Source organism: Macaca fascicularis, chromosome 11, assembly GCF_037993035.2.
Source record: "Macaca fascicularis isolate 582-1 chromosome 11, T2T-MFA8v1.1".
Lineage (NCBI taxonomy): Eukaryota > Metazoa > Chordata > Mammalia > Primates > Cercopithecidae > Macaca > Macaca fascicularis.
The window spans coordinates 20,217,376-20,240,100 of record NC_088385.1 but is presented as its reverse complement, the minus strand read 5'-3'; the positions used below and the strand labels follow the sequence as shown (position 1 = coordinate 20,240,100).

Below are 22,725 nucleotides of genomic sequence, written 5' to 3'. Positions count from 1 at the left end.
AATTGCTGCCAATCTCTTTGCTAAAACATAACAAGAGTTACCTTTGCTCCAGTTCCCAACAAGTTTCTCATCTCTATTTGAGACCCACCTCAGCCTGGATTTCATTGTCCACATTATTATCAGCATTTTGGTCAAAGCCATTCAACAAATCTCTAGGAGTTCCAAACTTTCCCACGCTTTTCTGTCTTCTTCTAAGCCCTCCAAACTGTTCCAACCTCTGCCTGTTACCCAGTTCCATAGTCGCTTCCACATTTTTGGGTATCTTTTCAGCACTACTCATATCAATTTACTATATTAGCCTGTTTTCACACTACTGATAAAGACATACCTGACACTAGGCAGTTTAAAAATGAAAGAGGTTTAATGGACTTACAGCTCCATGTGGCTGGGGAGGTCTCACCATCATGGAGGAAGGCAAAAGCCACTTCTTACATGGCAGTGGCAAGAGGGAGAACTTGTGTAGGGAAACTCCCTTTTTCTTTTTTTTGGGGGGGGCAGAGTCTCACTCTGTCACCCAGGCTGGAGTGAAGTGGCACCATCTTGGCTCACTGCAAGCTCTGCCTCCTGGGTTCACACCATTCTCCTGCCTCAGCCTCCCCAGTAGCTGGGACTACAGGCATCCGCCACCATGCCCAGCTAATTTTTGTATTTTTAGTAGAGACGGGGTTTCACCGTGTTAGTCAGGATGGTCTCGATCTTCTGACCTCGTGATCCACCCACCTCGGCCTCCCAAAGTGCTGGGATTACAAGCGTGAGCCACCACGCCTGGCAGAAACTCCCATTTTTAAAACTGTCACATCTTATGAGACTTATTCACTGTCATGAGAACAGCACAGGAAAGACCTGTCCCCATGATTCAATTACCTCCCACTGGGTTCCTCCCACAACACATGGAAATTGAGGGAGTTACAATTCAAGATGAGATTTGGGTGGGGACACAGCCAAAAAATATCAGTCATGTTATATAATTATTTTCATATATTGTTGTCAACTTGCCATCAATTGGTGGTTTATTGTTTGTTTGTTTGTTTTTAGAGATGGAGTCTCATTCTGTTGTACAGGCTGGAGTGCAGTGGCACAATCTCAGCTCACTGCAAAAACTGAGTGTTTTTTTAAATTGAGTTTGACATCTTCCTGGTTCTTGTCATGATAAGAGATTTTTTTATTAAAACTCAGACATTTTTGTATTGTGCTGTGAAACTCTGGATTTTACTTAAAACTTCTGTTTTAACAGTATTTCTCTTCTCTGGTAGGGGATAGAGGGCACCACCTTATTACTGCTATTTGGAGGTAGAAGTTGAGGATTCCTCACTTGACCTCTATTGACATTTGAGTGATGGGAATAGGGGGGCTCCTTCCTTTTTACTGCAGGGCTACTGTTGGCTATTTTTTTCTCAGGTGATCCCTACTGACAATGTAGTGGGTGCAGGTTCTCTATAGCTGAGTGATGGTGAAAGTCCTGACTTTGCATTAGACCTCCTAAGACACCATTTAAGCTGAGAGGAAAAAGTGAACCTCCTTATAGCCTCTTGGGGTAGAAGACCACATTCTCCCTATTTGGTCTTCCCTGATAACACCACAGTGAGGTTTTGGAGGCAACTTGTTAGATCCTTTTGTGGGGGGATATCTAGGTCTAGTAGTCCTTACATAGGATGGGTGAGAATGGGGCAACACCTTACTTTCTGTTTTGTTTGGCTGGAATAGAGAGGTTATTGTCAAGAAGTTTTTTTTCTTGCCATGCTTCTCCTTTCCTTATACTTTCGCTAGAGAACAAGCTTTCTTTTCTAATTTCTTTTTCAGTCAGTGGTCATTTTGGGTTTCTATCTTCAGCGCTCAGGCTGGGATACATGAAACAGAAACAAAAATACTCAGACAACTCAATATCACCTTGTTTCTCTTGTCCAGAGGTCCCTAACTTTACTAAATTTTTTCTTCATCTTCAGAGTCTTTTCATACTTGTTTTATACATAATGTCTAATGTTTAAAATTATTCTTAATAGGAGGACCATGGGAAGAGAGATATATTACATTGAAAAAACCCTAACTTAAAAATTTAATAAACTTTATAATTCATTTTTTTTCTGATTCTCACAATGTTGATCTTTGCTTTCATCTGTCCTCTGTGAACCCTGAAAATCTGAGACAGTTCTCAGTTAATTTAGAAAGTTTATTCTGCCAAGGTTGAGGATGTACACCAGTGACACAGTTCAGGAGGTCCTGACGACAAGTACCCAAGGTGGTCAGAGCACAGCTTCATTTTACATATTTTAGGGAGACATGAGACACCAATCAACATATGTAAAATGAACACTGGTTCAGTCTAAAAAGGTGGAACAATTCCACGCAAAAGCGGGACAACTAAAAGTGGAGAGGGGGCTTTGAGCTCACAGGTAAATGAGAGACAAATTGTTGCATTCTTTTGAGTTTCTGATTAGCCTTTCCAAAGGAGGCAATCACATATGCATTTATCTCAGTGAGCAGAGGGATGACTTTGAACAGAACGGGAGGCAGGTTTTCTCTAAGCAGTTTCCAGCTTGAATTTTCCCTTTAGCGTAGTGATTTTAGGGACCCAAGATATTTTCCTTTCACACCTCCCAAAGGCTTTCTTTCTTCTACCTAATGGGATCATAAGGTAGAAATTTTCATCCTGGGGCAAATTTATCACATTATCTAACCACCATAAAGTTTTATGACTTCTATCAGAAACTCTTCAATTACTGGGTAGCATGACCACCGTGAATATTGAAAGACTAAGGTGGAGAGAGAAACTTACTAATTCTCGAGTTAGAACCATACTTTCTTACCAAACTAGCTCTCATAAAAGTGTGTCAAGCGGGAAAAGTTACACATGGTGATAATGGTGACACATGTCTGCATCAAGCAGCTACAGAAAAAAAAAAAATCTCTTGTCCTAGCTCACTTGGATTTATGACTCTATTAAATTTAATTTTTTTGCCCATTTTACTTTGATATTCTGGCAAAGGTTTGCTGTTTTCTGAAAGCAAACATTTAAAATTTCAGTTACTAGGGATCTCTATATAAAGATTTCTTAAATAGCTCCATTTAAAATTTATAAAATTTTACTTGAGTTGAAAACACAAATTTGAGATCAAGTAATGTAAAGATTTCATTAACTATATGTAGACTAGTCACTCTCAAAATGATTGATTTGAATTTGCAAAAAGAAACTACTTAACCTGCATCTTGGCAAATAGTTTTGGTTTATTTACCTTGTTTCACTTTATTTATTTTTCTTTCTCATTGTTCCTTGTTTCCTGTTTGAATACTGCTCATCTCTTTTCTTATTTTAACTTTTATTTTATGTCATTCCAAATATTCTTTATTATCTACTTTTTATTACAAAACAGGAAAGAGTTTTAATGTAAAATATAAATAATCAAACATGCCAGTAGAGTTCCCTTTCAATACAGTGACCTCAAACTCTAGAGGTAAATATTTAATATTGTTAATTTTATCTAATTTTTAGTCACCTTTCCATGTAAACATGAATCCATACACATATAGACATATTGTGTGCAAAGAGTTGTATGTATTTTCCAAATGCAATCATACTTTTTTGGCATTTAAAATGGGCTTTAAATACACATCAGAGTGCCACACAAAGGAGCTGGGGTGAGAACTTGATATATAGGAGTGTGGGGCTGGGGTGCCCTGAGAGAGAAAACGGGGACCCATCTGTCAGGGCAGCTGGGGAGCCCCACCCCCAGCCTGGGACTAGGGAGCAGAGTAGAAGCCCTCTCTGGAGGGTCCCAGGGCTAAATGGGAGCCAACCCTCCCTTTGAGGTAGATTCTTGGGGAGAAAACCGAGAAGCAGCTCCCACGGTGGCAATGGCTTCCTCAGTGGTATTAATATATGGGATAGCCTGGGGCCTGGGTAACGTCCTTAGGGGGCAGTTGGCTTGGGTCCTCCAGGAATGAGGGAGCATTTCGGAACTGCTGGGCTGTGTAGCGAGTGAGGAGGATGCCAACACCCTCAATGAGGGCCAACAGGATGTCCCCCATCATCGCTGAGGCCACCATGGCCAGTGGGCCACTGCAGGCAGTCAGCACAGCCCCATCAATACTCCACTGGTGATAGATTTCCAGGGATCCTCCTTGCCTTGAAGCTGTACCAGGCCACAGTCCGTGGTGGAGAACAAGACCCCCAACACTGCAAAGCTACCTCCAGTCTGGGAGACTTGGATCCTCACAGTGTCGGCACTACCTCTCAACTGGTGCCGAATTCCAACAGGGGCATTGCAGAAACCCTTGATGGCCTGGAAGACTCCACCACCGATGACACCCACAGTGAAGACTCCACCACAATCATCCACAATTCGCCATGGGCAAGGCTCCCAGGCGTACTCCTCCAATTGTGGCACTGGATGACCACAATTGTATTTTTTATGTTACAACTATTTTTTTTACACAGCGATAAAATATGCTTAGTTCATATTAAGCAAAAAAATAATTTACTTTCTATATAAAGTATTTGGGCTACTAAACTTTTTTAGCAGATCATCTACTGATGAAATTTTTAGATACTTCTCCTGTTTAACATTTTATTATTACAAATAGCATAGATATATATATATACAGATATCTATATGCATACTTTTTGCCTGCTGTACTTGCTACATGAATCCAAACCTTTATCCAGTCTAGAAAAAGATACCACTAATTCTGTGGTTACATAATATGTAACATAAAATTTTCTAAGTTTTCTGTGAGTATTAAATGAGTATTAACGAGATCATGTATGACAGTAATGACTTTATTCATTTATGGAGAAATTATATATTTAAAGATAAGCATGTGCTAGGCATTCTTCTAGCTATTGTTGATATAGCAGTGAGCAAAACTGACTTAAAAGCCCTTTCCTCATGGAGCTTACATTTTAATGAGGACAACCAGATCATAATATAAATAAATAGTATAGCATGTGGGAGGTTGATGAATACAGAAGAGAAAAATTAGGCCGGGTGCAGTGGCTCACGCCTGTAATCCCAGCCCTTTGGGGGCCAAGGTGAGTGGATCACCTGAGGTTGGGAGTTTGAGACCAGCCTGACCAACATGGAGAAACACCATCTCTACTAAAAGTACAAAAATTAGCCAGGCATGGTGGTGCATGCCTGTAATCCCAGCTACTCGGGAGGCTGAGGCAGGAGAATTGCTTGAACCTGAGAGGTGGAGGTTGAGGTGAGCCAAGATGGCGCCATTGACCTCCAGCCTGGGCAACAAGAGCAAAACTCCATCTCACACAAAAAAAAATTTAAAAGAAAGAAAAGAAAAATTAAATCTGAGTACATAAAATAAAAAACGTCCATGCAGGAGAATGTAATTTAAAATAGGGTTGTTATGATAGCCCTTACAAAGAATATACATCTAAACAAACAGGTGAATAAGATGAAGAAGCAAGTTATGTGACTTTGCCTAGAATGATACCAGACAAAAGAAAATGTTATTTCAACAGTCCTAAACTGGGAATATCACTTATTTGTTCAAGAAACATTGAAGCCATCGGTGTGACTAGAGTAAAGAAAGCAAAAGTTGAAAATGAGAAAGAAATAAAGTAAGAAACTTATCAAGCTGGTTAGGGATGACATTAGTGGTAAAAATACTTTGAAGTATTCCAGCAGGATTCCTTGCTAACTTAGATGTGAGTATAAAACAAACAAAGTAGTCAGGGATGGTTTCAACATTTTTGGTCTTAACGCCTAGGAAGATTAAGTTGACATCAATTGAGATTGAGAAGAGTTTGCTGGAGGAACAGATTTGGGTGGAAAAGGTAGGAATTCACTTTTGGACATATTAAATTTGAATTGTCCGTTATTTACATTAAAATATTATTATTTATGTAAAAAGGATAGTTGTTGGGTTGTCACTGGAGCCATCTATATATGATATTTTGCCTCTTAATACTGGATAAATAAGTGAGTATAGACAGAAGTTTCAATAACTGCACCAGAGAAACTCCAAATAAATGGATTGCAAAGGTGAGTATCCAGAAAAGGAGGTTGTGAAGGAGTAAAAGTGAAGAAATTATTTCAAAAAGAAAGAAATGGTATACTCACCAACAACTGCAGTCTAGCTTCTTTCCCCATCATTCAATTGAAAATATTCTTACCAAGATCCCTAATGAGTTCCTGTCGCTACATCCAATATACACATTTCAGTACTTTCTTAATTCAATTTTCAGCAGCATAGAACAATGTTAACCACTTCCCCCTTTTTAACATGCCCTTCCTTTTGTTTTTGAGAACCTATCTCATGGTGCAAGAGTAGAATTGTCTGCAAATGTCTTCAGGTGGTTACTGTGAGTTTCCTAGAAAATGGGCCAGCAGAATTGGGCAGAGGATAGAGAACTGGCTGCTTTCTTTTTGGCAATGGGAGGGAACGTCTTCACATTCAGCTTTGCATTGAAGCAGTCAGTTCCTTTCTTAAGAGAAGGAGACTTCAGCTTCCCATTGGTCCCAAAGTCTCTAGATGAGAGAGAGCTGGTATTCCTAGACAAATTCTGTAAAAAGCTAGCATCCCAAGTCAAAAAGCCTGGCATAACTCATTTACCCATTCCTGCTTTATTATTTTGCTTAAAAAAATAGCAAAGTATGTGTTTTGTTTTCCAACGGAGCCAAACTCATATTTTAAGACAACAGGAGGATCAGAGAAAACTTGCCTTTTCTATCAACCTAAGTTACTTTCCTTCATCCCTGATCCATACTATGCAATATTATGAAGTTATCCTGAATCCTGGTATATGACAAATGGATTTTCTCTGACCTTTCAGGCTACTTTGTATATTTTTATAAAATTTTCTTTAATTTTGATATTTTAAGGACCCTGTTTTAGTTTATTTTGACTCCACCCAAGTTTTCACGTGTGTCTGTCTACAGATTATACAATCTCTATATAACTCCAGCTCAGTTGTGTCTGAGCTCTAGCTAAAAATCCTACTTCAATTGAATGTCTCATGAACCATGAAATCATATATCAAAACTTAACACATCATCTCTACTCGAAGTGTGTTTTTACTTCTATGTTCCTATTGTCAGTGAATAGCATTTCCCCCAGTCCCTAGTTCAAGTCAGAGGTGGAGTGTTTTTCCACAATCTTTTCTCTCTTTATTCAGCGCAATTAACAAATTGCCAAATATTTTCTCTTAAATGTATTTGAAAGTATTTATTTTCTTTATAGAAACTATTAGTTGCCTAGTACACACTACAGTAATTTTTAAATAGACTATTTTAGAGCTTTTTACAATTACAACAAAATTAAGTAGATGGTACAGAGAGTTCCATATATCCCCACATATGCACAGCCTCCCACACTATTGACATCCCACATCCCAGCATGTACATTTTTGTTACAATGAATGAACCTATATTGACGCATCATCATCACTCAAAGTCCATAGTTTACACTAATGTCTATTCTTTTTTGTTTTTTGAGACAGTCTCACTTTGTTGCTCAGGCTAGAGTGCAGTGGCATGATCTGGGCTCACTGCAACCTCTGCCTTCCAGGTTCAAGCGATTCTCCTGCCTCAGCCTCCTGAGCAGATGGGACTATGGGCACATGCAACCACACTTGGCTAATTTTTGTATTTTTTAGTAGAGACGTGGTTTCGCTACGTTGGCCAGGCGGGTCTTGAACTCCTGACCTCAAATGATCCATCCATCTCGCCGTCCCAAAGTGCTGGGATTACAGGAGTGAGCCAACACACCTGGCCTAGTGTCTATTCTTGATGTACATTCTACAAGTCTTTTGAAATGTATAATGACATGTCTCTGCCTTTATAGTATCACACAGAAGAGTTTAATTCCCTAAAATAATCTGTGCTCTACCTATTCATTCATTTCTCCCTCCTCACTCCTGGAAACTACTGTTCTTTTACTGTATTCATAATTTTGTCTTTTCTAACATGTCATATAATTGGAATCATAATCATACAGTAATTATTATTTTCAAATTGGCTTCTTTCACTCAATAATGTACATTTAAGCCTCTTCTATATCTTTTCATGAATTGATACATCATTTATTTTTAGCACTGAATAATATTGCATTGTCTGCATGTACCACCATTTATTTATCCATTCACCTACGAAAGGACACCTTGGTTGCTTCAAATTTGGGCAATTAAAAATAAAGATGCTATAAACATCAATGTGCAGGGTTTTGTGTGAGTAAAATTTTTCAGCTCCGTAATGTTTTCACCAGATTACTGCATTATCCTCTTAAATATTTATATGATGGCTCCCTTGTATTCACTCACACAAGCCTTCAGCCAGTTATAGACCTCAAATATGAAATCTGATCATATAACTGCTGTTTCAATGATGATCTTTTCTTCAGCATAGGGACCAAATCTCTCCACATCATTCCTCTAATCTTCTGGATCTGGTTTCTGAATATCTCACCATTCTTATCTTCTAACCAATTTTAGTATGTATATTTGAGCCATTCTGAACTACTTCCACTGTGTCATGCCTTACTGTCTTCTAGACCAGAGGTCTCCAACCTTTGGCACCAGGGACCAGTTTCTTGGAAGACAATTTTTCCATGGACCAAGGGAGGCAAGTGGTTTTGGGATGATTCAAGCACATTACATTTATTGTGTACCTTATTTCTATTATTATTACATTGTAATATATAATGAAATAATTATAAACTTACCATAATGTAGAGTCAGTGGGACCTCTCAGCTTGTTTTCCTGCAACTAGACAGTTTCTTCTGGGGATTATGGGAGACAGTTATAGATTATTAGTCATGAGATTCTCATAAGGAGCATGCAACCTAGATCCCTCACATGCGGAGTTCACAATAGGGTTTGTGATCCAATGAGAATCTAATGCCACTGCTGATCTGACAGGAGGAGGAACTCAAGTGGTAATGCAAGTGATGGGGAATGGCTGTGAATACAGATGAAGCTTTGCTGGCTTGTTGCTCACATCCTGCCGTGTGGCCCAGTTTCTAAAAGGCAACGTACTGGTACCCAGTCCATGACACATGGGTTGGAAACCCCTCTTCTACTTTGTACAGGATATGTTATTTGTCTGTATCATTCTCTCGACTTTATTACTGTCTCATTTCTGCTAGTCATTCAGGAATCAGTTTTGGCAGCCATTTATCCAGGAAGACTTCCATGAATCTTTAAGACAGAATTAGATGCCACTTAAATGTGTTTTATAGCTTTCATTCTTCCCTGCCCCATCATAGTTTATAGTATGCAATGTTAAATTATCCAGTTTACATGTCTTCTTTATTGCATTGTAAGGTGTTTGAAAGAAGGAAACAGTTCTGTCTTGTTCACTTTTTCCCAGTACTTGACAAAGAGTAGGCATTCAGTAAATATTTGTCAAATGAACAGGTAACTAAAGATCCCTGCCCCTCTCACAAATCAAAGAGTAGAAATATATACTGATGGCTGGCTGCTAGTACCAACTTTCATCAGATAAACCCAAGATCTTGCACAATCTTCACTACTACAATAATTTCAACATGTTTCAAAGGATGTTCATAAATGACCAAGAGCCATCCGCAATAGTACAATATATTTTCAACATCGACCACAAAATTAAACTCTTAAGTTTTTCTAGGTTACTGTGTTGCTCCTTTATTAAAACATATCCGTTTATTAAAACAACAGCAGAAGTGGAAAATAAATTCTTCAGCTTGATATGGTTTGGCTGTGTCCCCACCCAAATCTCATCTTGAATTGTAGCTCCCATAATCCCTATATGTCATGGGAGGAAGCCAGTGGGAGGTAACTGAATCATGAGGGTGAGTTTTCTTGTGCTGTCCTTGTGATAGTGAATAAGTCTGGAGATCTGATGGTTTTATAAAGGGCTGTTCCCCTGCACATGCTGTCTTGCCTGCTGCCATGTAAGATGTGCCTTTGCTCTTCTTCACTTTCCACCATGATTGTGAGGCTTTCCCAGCCATTTGGAACTCTGAGTCCATTAAACCTCTTTTTCTTTATAAGTGACCCAGTCTGGGGGTATTTACTCATAGCAGTATGAAAATGGACTAATACACAGCTATTATAACTAATTCTGTTTTCTTATCCTTTGTCTTATCTTTGGAAGTAAGGATCTTTAATATTACAAGTCAAAGTGATTTTCACATTCTGACTGCAACTCCCTTGAATCCATATCTTTCAAGGGATTTTGGGCAAATTTATTCCCACTGTTGACCAGCTTAAATAAAAGGTTTATATCATTTAAAGTCATGATTTTCCTATATCATGATGATCTAGGATAAAGAGTAGAATGTATATATTTCTGCTTTCATTAACCAATTACATTTTATTTTTCACAATTTACTATTAAGTCAGTGTATTTATTAGATCTCTTTTGGTTGAAAGTGGCAGAAATCTTATAAAACTAGCTTACACAAAGATTAAATGCATTGCTTAAAATAACTGGGAAGTCAAAGGGATGTCACTGGCTTTACAAATTATTGAGCCAGAGATCCAAATGATAAAATTATAGCAATGGGCCATTCTCTTTCTTTCTATCTCTGTAGTTCTCTTTCTTGACTGCTTTACACATGTTTACTTTCATCTCTTAAACTGCTATTCTCTGTTTCACTTTGTTTTTAGACATGTTTTTGTCTCATGGACATATTCTGCCCATGAGAGGAAAAAAAAAAAAAAAGATGACTCTCAGAAGTGACAGACTGTGTGGTTCTCATATACCAGAGAAAGAGACCTTTCTCTCAGCCATACTATAGCAAATTGCAAAAAGAATTTCTAATGACTTCTTGCTATGGTTAGATGTCTGATGATCAGCCAGGCTGGAGTCTCATGCTTTTCTCAGTGGCCCAAGTTGATGTTCTACCAGGTAGACATTATCATTGTTTCAACAGACCCACCTAATTAAAAGACAGGAAATTTGCCAACATGAAAAGAGGCGCTGGGACACAAGAAGGAAATGAACCTACTGTGGCATTATTTCTCACCAAATTCATATTTCACAAAACTTAATAATTTTATATTTACATAAGGTATCCATTTCTCTTAATTCACATAAGGTATCCATTTCTCTTAATTCACTATACATGTCTGAAAACTTATTTTTTTAAAATGCTATAAAACATTTGAGTAACTGCATATAAAGACTGACATTAAAGTTTTCAGAATTGTATGCGTATCCATATGCATTGACATTAAAGTTTTCAGAATTGTATGTATATCCATATGCATGTATGCAAATATGTGTGTATATCCGTATGCAGTGACATTAAAGTTTTCAGAATTGTATGTATATCCATATGCAATTTCTTGTGCTGAAATATTATATTGTTATTATCATGAGTTTATTGCCAATTTAGTAGTAACAACTATTGATAGGACATGATAAAGCAGAATTACATTCTAGTTTTCAAGATGGTAAATTGTCATATTTTTAGAAATAAAATTTAAATAAATAGACCCTTCAGTCTAACTTGTCCTGTCCACTTAATTTTTTAAAAATATAATCACCAGCATTTTACATCGAGTAGGAAATATACACTAAATATACACCCTCCCATCTATTTATATTAATAGCACAACCTCCATAGAATTACAATTTCTAATACCTCAGATATTAATTAATTTATTCAATATACATTTCTCAGCAGTTTCATATGGGTTAGCATACTGCTAAAGATACAAGTAAACTGCATGCCCAATTAAACTATTCCAATCATTCAGAAACGCAAGCTAAAGGCATTTAATATTTTCAAAATGTTTTTGAATCTAGTCAACATATGTTTTCTATGCTACACCATGAAGAAAACCGATAGGTCTTGCTTTCAGTTCACTCCCTCCATTAAGTCAATCAGTTGGATAACATAATATCATTAAAAGTGAGAAACCCCAAATCCAATCCATAAACCCAGAAAAGCCTCAGTTGTTGACAGATTTCCCATCTATTCTTATAAAACCTGATTGTGGCAATTATCTCTGACATCAGAGTCTTTTCAGAATTTTGTAAGACCAGAATTACGCCTCAAGACATGAAAACTCCCTTAATCCCCTAATCCTTAAAAAGATGACAAGGTAAGGAACAATTGGGGGATTTTCATCCTCTTTTACTCTCCTGAATAGAGAGTACAAGATTGTTTCCAAGGTTTTAGCTATGTGCCTCAATGATATCATTCCTGCCCTCACATACTAAGATTAGGAAGGATTCACCCTGGGTAGCTCTGAGAAGATAATACCTGAAAAATATTTCCATGTAATCCATCAGTAATATCTCTCCAAAATCATCATACTGATAAATCAGGAACTGTTTTTTAAAAGAAATAAATAAACTTAATAAAGAGCCATTAGGTGATCTTGTCCACACCATTAGGTTGATCTGCTCATAGAAAATATTTAAATCTCTAATTCGCTTATTATGCTTCAATGCTCATCTTACTTCCAGCCAAATTACCACAGCTCTTCTGCCATCTGGTCATCATTCAACTGTTGTTTTTCTGATGTCAGGAAAATTTTAAACACATAGGAAGAAGATCCTAAGGGGTTTTTGAATGGCTTATGTTTTTGCTAAACTCAGATTTCCCAGTTAAAAAGCCGGGGGTGGGGGGTGGGGGGACAGAAAAAGGCCTGAGATTTGGAATGCTGACTGCTACAATCTCTTCAATCAAGAATCTAAAATATTATCATTTTAAGCTGCAGTTTGGGTTATGTACATACTAATGGCCAGGGTTATGTACACACTAATACCTATATTATGAGTGAGGTTTACTAAGTCTATCCAGCAACAAAACATCTAGTATTCATTCACATAATTATTATTTTATTCAGTAACCAATTATGTACTGGGAGAAAAGCAGTAAGCATGAATCTATGTGTTAGGCCATTCTTGCATTGCTCTAAGGAAATACCTGAGGCTGGGTAATTTACAAAGAAAAGAGATTTAATTAGCTCGTGGTTCTGCAGACTGTAGAGGAAGTATGGTGCTAGCATCTCCTCAGCTTCTTGGAAGGACTCAGAGACCTTTTACTCATGGCAGAAGGGTAAGTGGGAGCAGCAGGTCACATGGCCAGAGCAGGAGCAAGAGAGAACAAGAAAAGTGCCACACCATTTAAAAAACCAGATATTGGGAGAGCTCCTTATTTGAGGAGAGCCAAGCCATGAGGGATCCATCCCATGACCCAAACAGCTCCCATGAGGCCCCTCCCCCAGCACTGAAGATTACCTCCCAACATGAGATTTGGAAGGGATATCTAAAATAAATCAATCTGCATAGGTAATAGAAAGATTGCGCCATTGTGGAAGTTAGTTTTCTTTCTTTCTTTTTTCTTTTTACAGTGACAAATACACTATTTGCTAAGTAATGTACCATAAGATATTGAAGGATAATTACAGAGGATTCAAGAGACAGAAATAGACTTGAAAAATAAGAAAGAAATATAGCCCCTACTCAATTTTTGGGTATCAGTTGTCAGTATAGTTCTTTCTGCATTGAAATCTGTATCAGTTTGCTAGGGCTGTCATAACGAAATAGCTCAAAGAGGGTGGCTTAAACAATAGAAATTTGTTTCACAGTACTAGGGGCCAGAAATCCAAAATTAAAGTGTTCGCTGGGTTGATGCCTTCTGAAGTCTGTGAGAAAGAATCGGCTGTCTCCCCTAGCTTCTGGTGGTTTGCTGACAATTTTTGGTGTTCTTCAACTTGTAGAGACATTGCCTGACATTTGCCTTGCTGTTCACACAGCAGCCTCCCTGTGTGTGTGTCTGTGTCCAAGTTTCCCATTTTTGTAAGGACAACATTGATATTAGAGTGTTAAGGGCCCACTCAACTCCAGTATGACGGTCTTAAATAATTACATCTGCAATGACCTGATTTCCAAACAAGATTATATTCTGAGGTAGTGAGGGCAAAGGCTTCAACACAGGAATTTTTCAGGGAACAGAATCCCACTGTGGTATGCTGTTATGTTATGGCAGCCATGGAGAAGATAATTTTTCTTGGCCTAAGAAAGCAAAAATGATGTTTTTGTGTTAACTATATGCACTTAACATTTTAAAATTGTGTTATCAAAACACAACTTAAGTGCTCTCACACCAAGAATTGCCAACTGCCAAAAACAATGACGGTTTTCAATTCTCATGACACTCAACTTCTTTGCTTCTCTGTGGTAGCTGATATCCTACTTTTTGAAACTCTTTCTTCAAGGTTATGATAATAATAACCTTTCTCTCATTGCTGTGTCCCTTATTTTGCTTAGTCCTAACTGTAAACTTTTTTTCTTTTACATCTCTGAAACATGTCCAAATAGACTTTTTTAAATACATGCAATCATTATTTCCTTTAATTCTGTTGACTCCAACACTTTGATAACTAGGCAAACTTCATTTCTGCATTCCAAACCAACATTTCTGATTTCTTAATACCGAAAATCAGAGTCAAAAGGGAACTTAAAATTATCTCCCCTGATACCCTCTTCCTACTCCCAACTCCAAAAAAATCTACTCTACCATACAATTTTTTCTGTTGGTTTTAATGACACTCGCATTCTCTATGCCTTTCATATCTGAAATATCAAATATTTTTATTTCTTATTCTCTATACCTAATTAGTTGTCAAGTAAAGCAAATTCTATCATCATAATATATTTCATATTCATACACTTGGTACTAGTCACAATGTCACCATTTTAATTGAAAGCGTTATTATTTTTATATTTTACTAAAATAACTTACCAAGTCTGCTTACTTTCTAATATTATCTATTATTCCTATAGTAAGCTCAAAATCAAGTTCCTAAAGCAAGATTAAATCATTTTTGTTCAAAAAATAGCCAATGACTTCTGAATTTAGATTCCTCTTCTTTTTTTTTGTTTTTAGATGGAGTTTCGCTCTTGTCGCCCAGGCTGGAGTGCATTGGTGCAATCCCGGCTCACTGCAAACTTCTCCTCTCCTCCTGGGTTCAAGCAATTCTCCTTCCTCAGTCTCCCAAGTAGCTGGGATTATTCTAATTAATATTAGTATAATATATTATTATGTTACATATATTGTAATATATAGTTATGATATATTAATATTTTATATTAATGATATCAGCTACATTATGTGGACATTATTTGCCTGGTATTTATCTAATTTTCACTATAATTCTATGAGTAGAATTAGTGTGTATTTACATTTTAAAGATGATTAGAGAAGATAATTAATTTCCCCAAAGTTCTGTAGTTATTCCTGCATTCAAAAATGTTTGATGAGTACTTCCTTGGTGCTGGGACTTCTGAATTAGTAATGGAATTTTCATGATGAAAAAAGACAAATGTTTTCCTTGTTTTCATGGAGTTTATCGTTTACTTGGGGAAACAGATTTGAAACTAGTATACCAAAATTAAATAAAATGATTCCATATTTGTGTAGGATCTAGGACTGAAAGCAAAGAAAATTATGAGAAAAAGCATAATGTTGGTAGGGATATGGAAAATACCTGAGGGTGGACAAAAAATTACTCCAAAGAGGAAATATATAGTATAGAGCCTAAAAGGTGAAAAGTAGCATGCCATGTGAACTTTAGAGACAAAAAATATTCAGTACAAAGGGAGTGTATGCAACCTCTCTCATGTACACATTTCCTGATATAAGATAGTATTTGATGTCATAAGAAATGGAAGATTAATATGGCTGGAGCATAGTAAAAATAGTCAGAGAAATAACACTGGATCTAGAGATAGAGCTAAATTGTGCAGGGCTTGTGGTCAATGACATTTTGTTAGGATATGGTCAAAATTAAGAACGTATGCTAAATATAAAGGGAAGTCACTAAAGGGTTTAAAGACAGGTCTTGAAATAATTCAATAAAGGTATGGAGGATATGATTTCTATTGTTTGGAGGATGGATTTGGAGATGAGAAAGAGTAAGACTGAAAGCTGAGTAGTGGATTGTAGATATTATGGGAGCGTGAATTACAGTGATGAGTCATTCACTGCAGGCTAGCACTCAGGCATGCATATATATATATATTCCTTTAATTTTGAATATTTAATATGAAGCACTTATTCAAAATTAGAACGGCATAGGAAAAGTAAGTTAATCCTTTTTATAATAGCATTAGTGGTAGCTAGACCATGATTTATCAAAAGCAGCACACAGGATTAATGTTGCTTCCTCAGAGTCCACAGTCATCTCTCTTCAGCCTGGGCTCTGGCATCTATTTTAGCAGCATATTTGAGCACACGAACTCAATATACATCTAATTTTTACCTTTGCTTCTCTGATTTCAAAGGTTTATTTGCATGCCTAATTTTTGATATTAAATTATTTTCCTGATTGAATTATGACTAAATCAGAGATAACAGCAGGTGATAAGTTTTGAACATATTTTATATATTTTATTATATGTAAAAATAAACAGTTAATTTTTAATTTTAATAGATTTATGGTATGAGAAAAAAGAAAAGGAAGACAGCTAACATATTTGCATTAGCAATCTAATAGATGAATTACTTATGTAACAAAGTGAAGATGACTTGTGGAAATAGGCTTGACAAAAGTAGAGGAGAAAATGGTTAAACATTCATTTTTTCTTAAAGATATTCAACCTAAGGTGTAAAATAAGTGATTGAACAACCAGGCATTGAAGAAGACAAGATAACATGAGTGAATATGCCAGAAAGCACAAAAATACAATTAGCCTTACAGGAACCCCAGACTATAAATCAACTATGTTTATTGTGTTCAACAAAACAAAATTCAAGCTTGATAATGTTAGCAGAAAATAGGAAAGTATAAAATTAACATAGTCAATTCAAGAAAAGGAAAAATTCTACACCTGAAAAAAATAGAAAAGCTAAAATTAACAATTAATTGTAGCATTAAATAAAGGTCAAAGAGAGAATTAAAATGTTTGTAAATAAGTGAAAAGAAAAAACGGAAACTCCAAGGAGAAAGAATATGTGAGACATAATAGAAGGTATAGTATATTTAGACAAAATTTCAAAAGAATAGGAAAAAGAGAAAAGTGTAGAAACAGTAGCTAAAGGGATGTTTAAATAATTATCCAAAACTAATAAAAGACACCAATCCACTGTTTTGAGAGCACTGTGTTAACTTTTTAAAATTTATACTTGAATAGCAAACTTAAAAAAAAAAAAACAGAAAAAATATAAATGCATCCAGAGAAAAAAGATAACATTGAAATAGTAAAGGACTAATACCTGATTTCTTAACGGCTACAATGGATTCATTAGACCCTGTAAAGATATCTTTAAGATACTGAATAAATGAACTGCCAATTTAGAATATTATACTGAGCAAAACTTATTCTTAAAAAAAAAGGGAATGGGGTGTTTTTCACACAAATAACTATATTTACTGTCAGCAAGGCAATACAATAATATATAATATAAAATATTTAAATATATTTAAACATATTATATAGAGAACATATAATACATAAATATATTTCATGTTATGTATATGTGTGTAAAACTTTTATGTTTTTATTAAGAAATGATGCAGATTATGATTGGGACCTTGAATAAAGATGAAGGCCTCCTTTGTCAGGGTTAATACTGGGACCAGCAATTGTATAATGATAAAATGTATTATGAGTCAGCTTCCCAAATGGGAATCTTGAGAAAATGATTTTCATGATAAATGGTTAGAAAAAGAATAGACAAAAATATCAAATATGTTAGCAACAAAAATATCAAAGATGTTAGCAACAAAGAAAAATTGGTGTGTATGGAAAAGTGAACCAAATTAAAAGGGAAATGTTCATATTTTCAAGAAAAAACAGAGTGTTTACCAAATAGAGCATTTGCTGGGTTATATCATATAGAACACAATTTAAAGGACTGAAATTACATAGATCATGTTCACTGGCCACATTAAATTTACACTACAGATTAATAAGTAAAAGACAAATGGAAACTTCTTAAATATTTGGAAATTAAGAATATAAGCTAAATAATTCATGGGCTTAAATGAAAATATTTTGAACTAAATTTAGTAACAATGTGGTATATAAAAAGAGCTTGTGAAACACAATTGAAGATGTGCTTATAAAGAAATCTATAGCCTTCAATATATTAGAAAATGTTTTAATAACTTTAAAATTAAATTTGTAAGCATCTTTTAAGAGTTAGAAATAGAATTGTATTCTAAGCAAAAATAAATAAGATGGATGGAAGTAGTAAACAGAAGTCAATATATTAATAAATATGAAAAACCTAATAAATAAAATAAATAGTTTATTTATTTAAAGACTATTAAACCTGACACATTCCTCTCAAGATTGATCAAAACTAAAAGAGAGAAACAAGAAAAGAATGAGGAATATATAATATCACAGATAGAAAAGGAAGTATTAATACATACAATGAAGATATTAAATAGATAATAAGAGAATTTTATGACTATTTATTAAAAGAATTTAAAATTTTAGATAACACATCCACTTTTCTGGGCAAAAACATTTAAAGAAGACATCTGAATGGTTATAGAACAAAATATAAAATAAAATGAATGAATAATGTATAATCTTCTGTTGATGTAAACTGTAGACCTGCTTGATTTACCAGTGAATTCTTCTAAACTTTTAGTGACTAATTCATACCAAAGTAGCATAAACTCTTATACAGAGTTTTATGAGAAAGAAGAAACAATTTCAAACTAATTTTATGAGTCCAGGATAATCTCGATACCAAAACCTGACAAAGACATTAAGAAAAAGAAAATGATCACGGTAATCTCTCTGATGACTACAATATTAGCATAGCAACTTAATGACGTATTTTAAAAAGCTAATATATTGTGACAAAGTTGAATTTATTCCAGGAATGCAAGGTTGGCTTAACAGTTTAAAAATAGAATAATTTGCCATATTAGTAATAAGTATTTACAGCAAAGTAATTATAATGTAAAACCTCATTAATCTGATCAATTATTTCTACAAAAATTCTATAACAAATATTTTACTGTTTGCCAGTTATCAGTTTTATATATGCCAATTATCACTTTTAATATTTTACTGATGGTCTTACTTTATAAGTCAACAATAAATGACCAAACGGTTATTAGATTAGATAGGTAGATAGGTAAATGATACAAGAAATTGAAGAAGAAAACAAAAATAAAACTGTATTTTAGGGAAGAACATACCAAAAGACACATATTTATTTTAAAGTAAGGAAACAATTCAAAATTAGCACAAAAATGTGAACTATTCAACAGTCTTTATATATCACTTCATCATTTGTAAATGAGTAATGTTAGGTCTCATATTATAGAAGAAAATATATTCCATATGGATTAGATATTTAAGTTTAAAAAAGTTATAACTGTTATGAAGAAAATGTAATTAAATACCATTTTGAGAAGATTATTCATGTAAAGTGATGATTTCTGCCTTATTTATGATGATTAAAAGAGAAAACAGTCTAAATACCCCAAAGGAGTGAATGTAATATTTTCATACCATACCTTTTGAGATGCAGAATACATTTTTGAAATGTATTAAATGCCAAGTGAAGATATTATAAATGAAATGCAGAAATGTATGTGTACATATCATATACATATCATATATATGTACATAGCTTTAAGGATATCTCAGTATTTTTTTTTTCTTTTTTTTTTCTTGAGATGGACTCTCGCTCTGTTGCCCAGGCTAGAGTGCAGTGGCCAGATCTTAGCTCACTGCAAGCTCCACCTCCCGGGTTCACGCCATTCTCCTGCCTCAGCCTCCCGAGTAGCTGGGACTACAGGCGCCCGCCACCTCGCCCGGCTAATTTTTTGTATTTTTAGTAGAGATGGCATTTCACCGTGTTAGCCAGGATGGTCTCGATCTCCTGACCTCGTGATCCGCCCTTCTCGGCCTCCCAAAGTGCTGGGATTACAGGCTTGAGCCACCGTGCCCAGCCTATCAGTATGTTTTTAGTGATTATCATCAACTGTTCTATATTATTTTTTATTATTTCCTTTAAAAATGTCTGGGGCCAAGGCAAGATGGGTCAAAGTCAGAGTGGTGGTCACGGTTCTGGAGGTCAAGAAGGATGACAGACAAGAAAAGGAAATATGAACCTCCTGTACCAACTAGAGTTGGAAAAAGAATTAAAAAAAAAAAGAATTAAAGAGACCAGATGCTGCCAGCAAACTGCACACTGGTGACGATTCACACTCAGTGCCGGTTAAAATTACTGAAGTTGGAAAGAAGTAAAGACTATCTTCTCATAGAGGAAGAATTCATTATAAATCAGGAACAAATAAAACCATTAGAAGAAAAGTAAGAGGAGGAAAGATCAAAAGTGGGTGATCTGAAGGGGACCCTGTTGTCAGTAGGAACGTTGGAAGAGATCATCCATGACAATCATGACATCGTATCCATATCTGCAGGCTCAGAACACTATATTCTTTCATTTGTTGACAAGGATCTGCTGGACCTGGCTTGGTCCTGCTCAACCACAACGTGCATGCCATGATAGGGGTGCTGATAGATGACACAGATCCCCTGGTCACAGTGATGGAGGTGGAAAAGGCCCCCCAGGAGACCTATGGCAATACTGGAGGATTGGACAACCAAATTCAGAAAATTAAGGAATCTGGAATCTGTGGAGCTTCCTCTCACCTATTCTGAATACTATGAAGAGATGGGTATAAAGCCTCCTCAAGGGGGTCATTCTCTATGGTCCACTGGGCACAGGTAAAACCTTGTTAGTCAAAGCAGCAGCCAACCAAACCTCAGCCACTTTCTTGAGAGTGATTGGCTCTGAACTTATTCAGAAGTACCTAGGTGATGGGCTCAAACCCATACTGGAATTGTTTTGAGTTGTTGAAGAACAGGCACCATTCATCATGTGAAAGCTATTATGGCTACAAACCACATAGAAACTTTGGATCCAGCATTCATCAGACCAGACCGCACTGACAGGAAGATCGAGGTCCCCCTGCCCGATGAAAAGAATGAGAAGAACATCATTCAGATTCACACAAGCAGGATGAGAGTGATCAATGATGTAACCCTGCACTATTTGAGCATAGCTAAAGATGACCTCTTTGGTGCTGACATCAAGGCAATCTGTACAAAAACTGGTTTGATGGCCTTAAGAGAACTTAGAATAAAAGGAACAAATGAAGACCTCAAAAAATCTAAAGAAAGTGTTCTTTACAAGAAATAGGAAGGAGATCTATTTCTAGTGAACCACAGCTGCCATCAGGAAAATTGTTGGGGGATTTCCCATCTCCTGAAAGGGATGAGGTTGGAGAAGTTGCCCAGGAGAATCTGTTACCACTGACTTTTATTAGCAAAACATCCTGTGTATCTTTTGGAGTAAGATGTGTAAGTAGCCATTGGGCATCTTTGTCTGTTCGTCACTGTGCAGCACTCTGCTTCCCAATAAAGCGTGCTCCTTCACACACAAAGTCTGAATTTTCTAGCTATTCTTTAATGAATCGGTAGTACTTTTCTGTACCATTAAAGCATAATTTAAGTAATGTTTTTATGTATTTTTAAAATCCATCTATTTAAAAAGATTTGCAAGAAAACAACACTGCCTCTAATATACTTCCTCACCACAGCCTACTCCCAGGACACAATACACTTCAACCTTTAGTCTTTACTGTTTGTATTGATTGATGTATATATAAGTAACACAACTATACTCTATATATAATTTTTAATTCTGGATTCTTTGAAATATCACCATTATACAATGGTAACATTTTTGAAATGAATACAGAATCTAACAATTGTATATCTCTATATGAGCATGTACATAGTTCACTTCTCAAATCTCAATATGAAAAATGTCATTATTATGTACAATATTTAAGATTTACATAATTAAGACTATTATCTATTATTTAGACATAAAATATCTGTCAAATACATACTTTACATGCTTAGTTTTTCCCAAAGATAAAAATATACTTTAAATTTTTCTATGTCATTTCTACATATCTCTTATTAAATGTTTTCAAATGTGCTGACAAAATTACAGAATCTTAATATTCCCCAGCATATCAAGCAATCTATCGCTTTCCTTTGATTTTTTTCATTCCCTTCCTTATTGTCCCTCACCCTACCTTATTACCTCATGCTTCCCTTACACCTGGAGTATTCAATCATTCTGTTTCAATTCCAAGAGGGTCACTCATAGCCTTTTAAAAAAGGTATTATGTCTGAAATTACTTTTATGTTAACCTCATACTTTGATAGCTTGTTTATAAAAATTTATATTGAAATTGTTTACTGTCAATGTTCCTTTGTTATCAAGTTTACAAGTTTGAGAAAGCTGACATTGTCTTAGTCTGTTTTGTGCTTTTATAATGGAATACTACAGACTGGGTAATTTAGAAAGAACAGAAATTACTTCCTTATCGTTCAGGAGGCTGGGGAGTCTAAGATCAAGGTGCCAGTATCTGAAGTCTGGTAAGGTGTAAGTCTCCGCTTTCACGACAGTACCCTGAACAATGCATCCTCTGGAATGGGAGATGCTTTCTTCTTCACATGACAGAAGAGCAGAAGAGTGAGAACCTACTCCCCTAACCCTTTGTGTAGCAGCATTAATCCATTCACAAGGGCAGAGCCCCCACGACTTAAACACCTCCCATTAGGCGTCACTTCCCAATACTATTGCATTAGGGGATTGAGTTTCCAACACGTACATTTTGAACGACACATTCAGACTACAGCAGCTATAATTCAGATTCTTACCCCTTTAATCCTCTTATGCACGGCCTGCTTTTTCTTTGTAAGAGGAGGGTGAAAGTT

General features: G+C 35.8%; 2 pseudogenes; one reads left to right on the top strand and one right to left on the bottom strand.

The window, feature by feature from the left end:
• Positions 1-3,867: 3,867 nt before the first annotated feature.
• On the bottom strand, positions 3,868-6,571 carry LOC102145031 (mitochondrial import inner membrane translocase subunit Tim17-B pseudogene; annotated as a pseudogene).
• A 13,390-nt stretch (positions 6,572-19,961) lies between these two features.
• Positions 19,962-21,247, top strand: LOC102144638 (26S proteasome regulatory subunit 4 pseudogene; annotated as a pseudogene).
• The last annotated feature ends 1,478 nt before the right edge of the window (positions 21,248-22,725 follow it).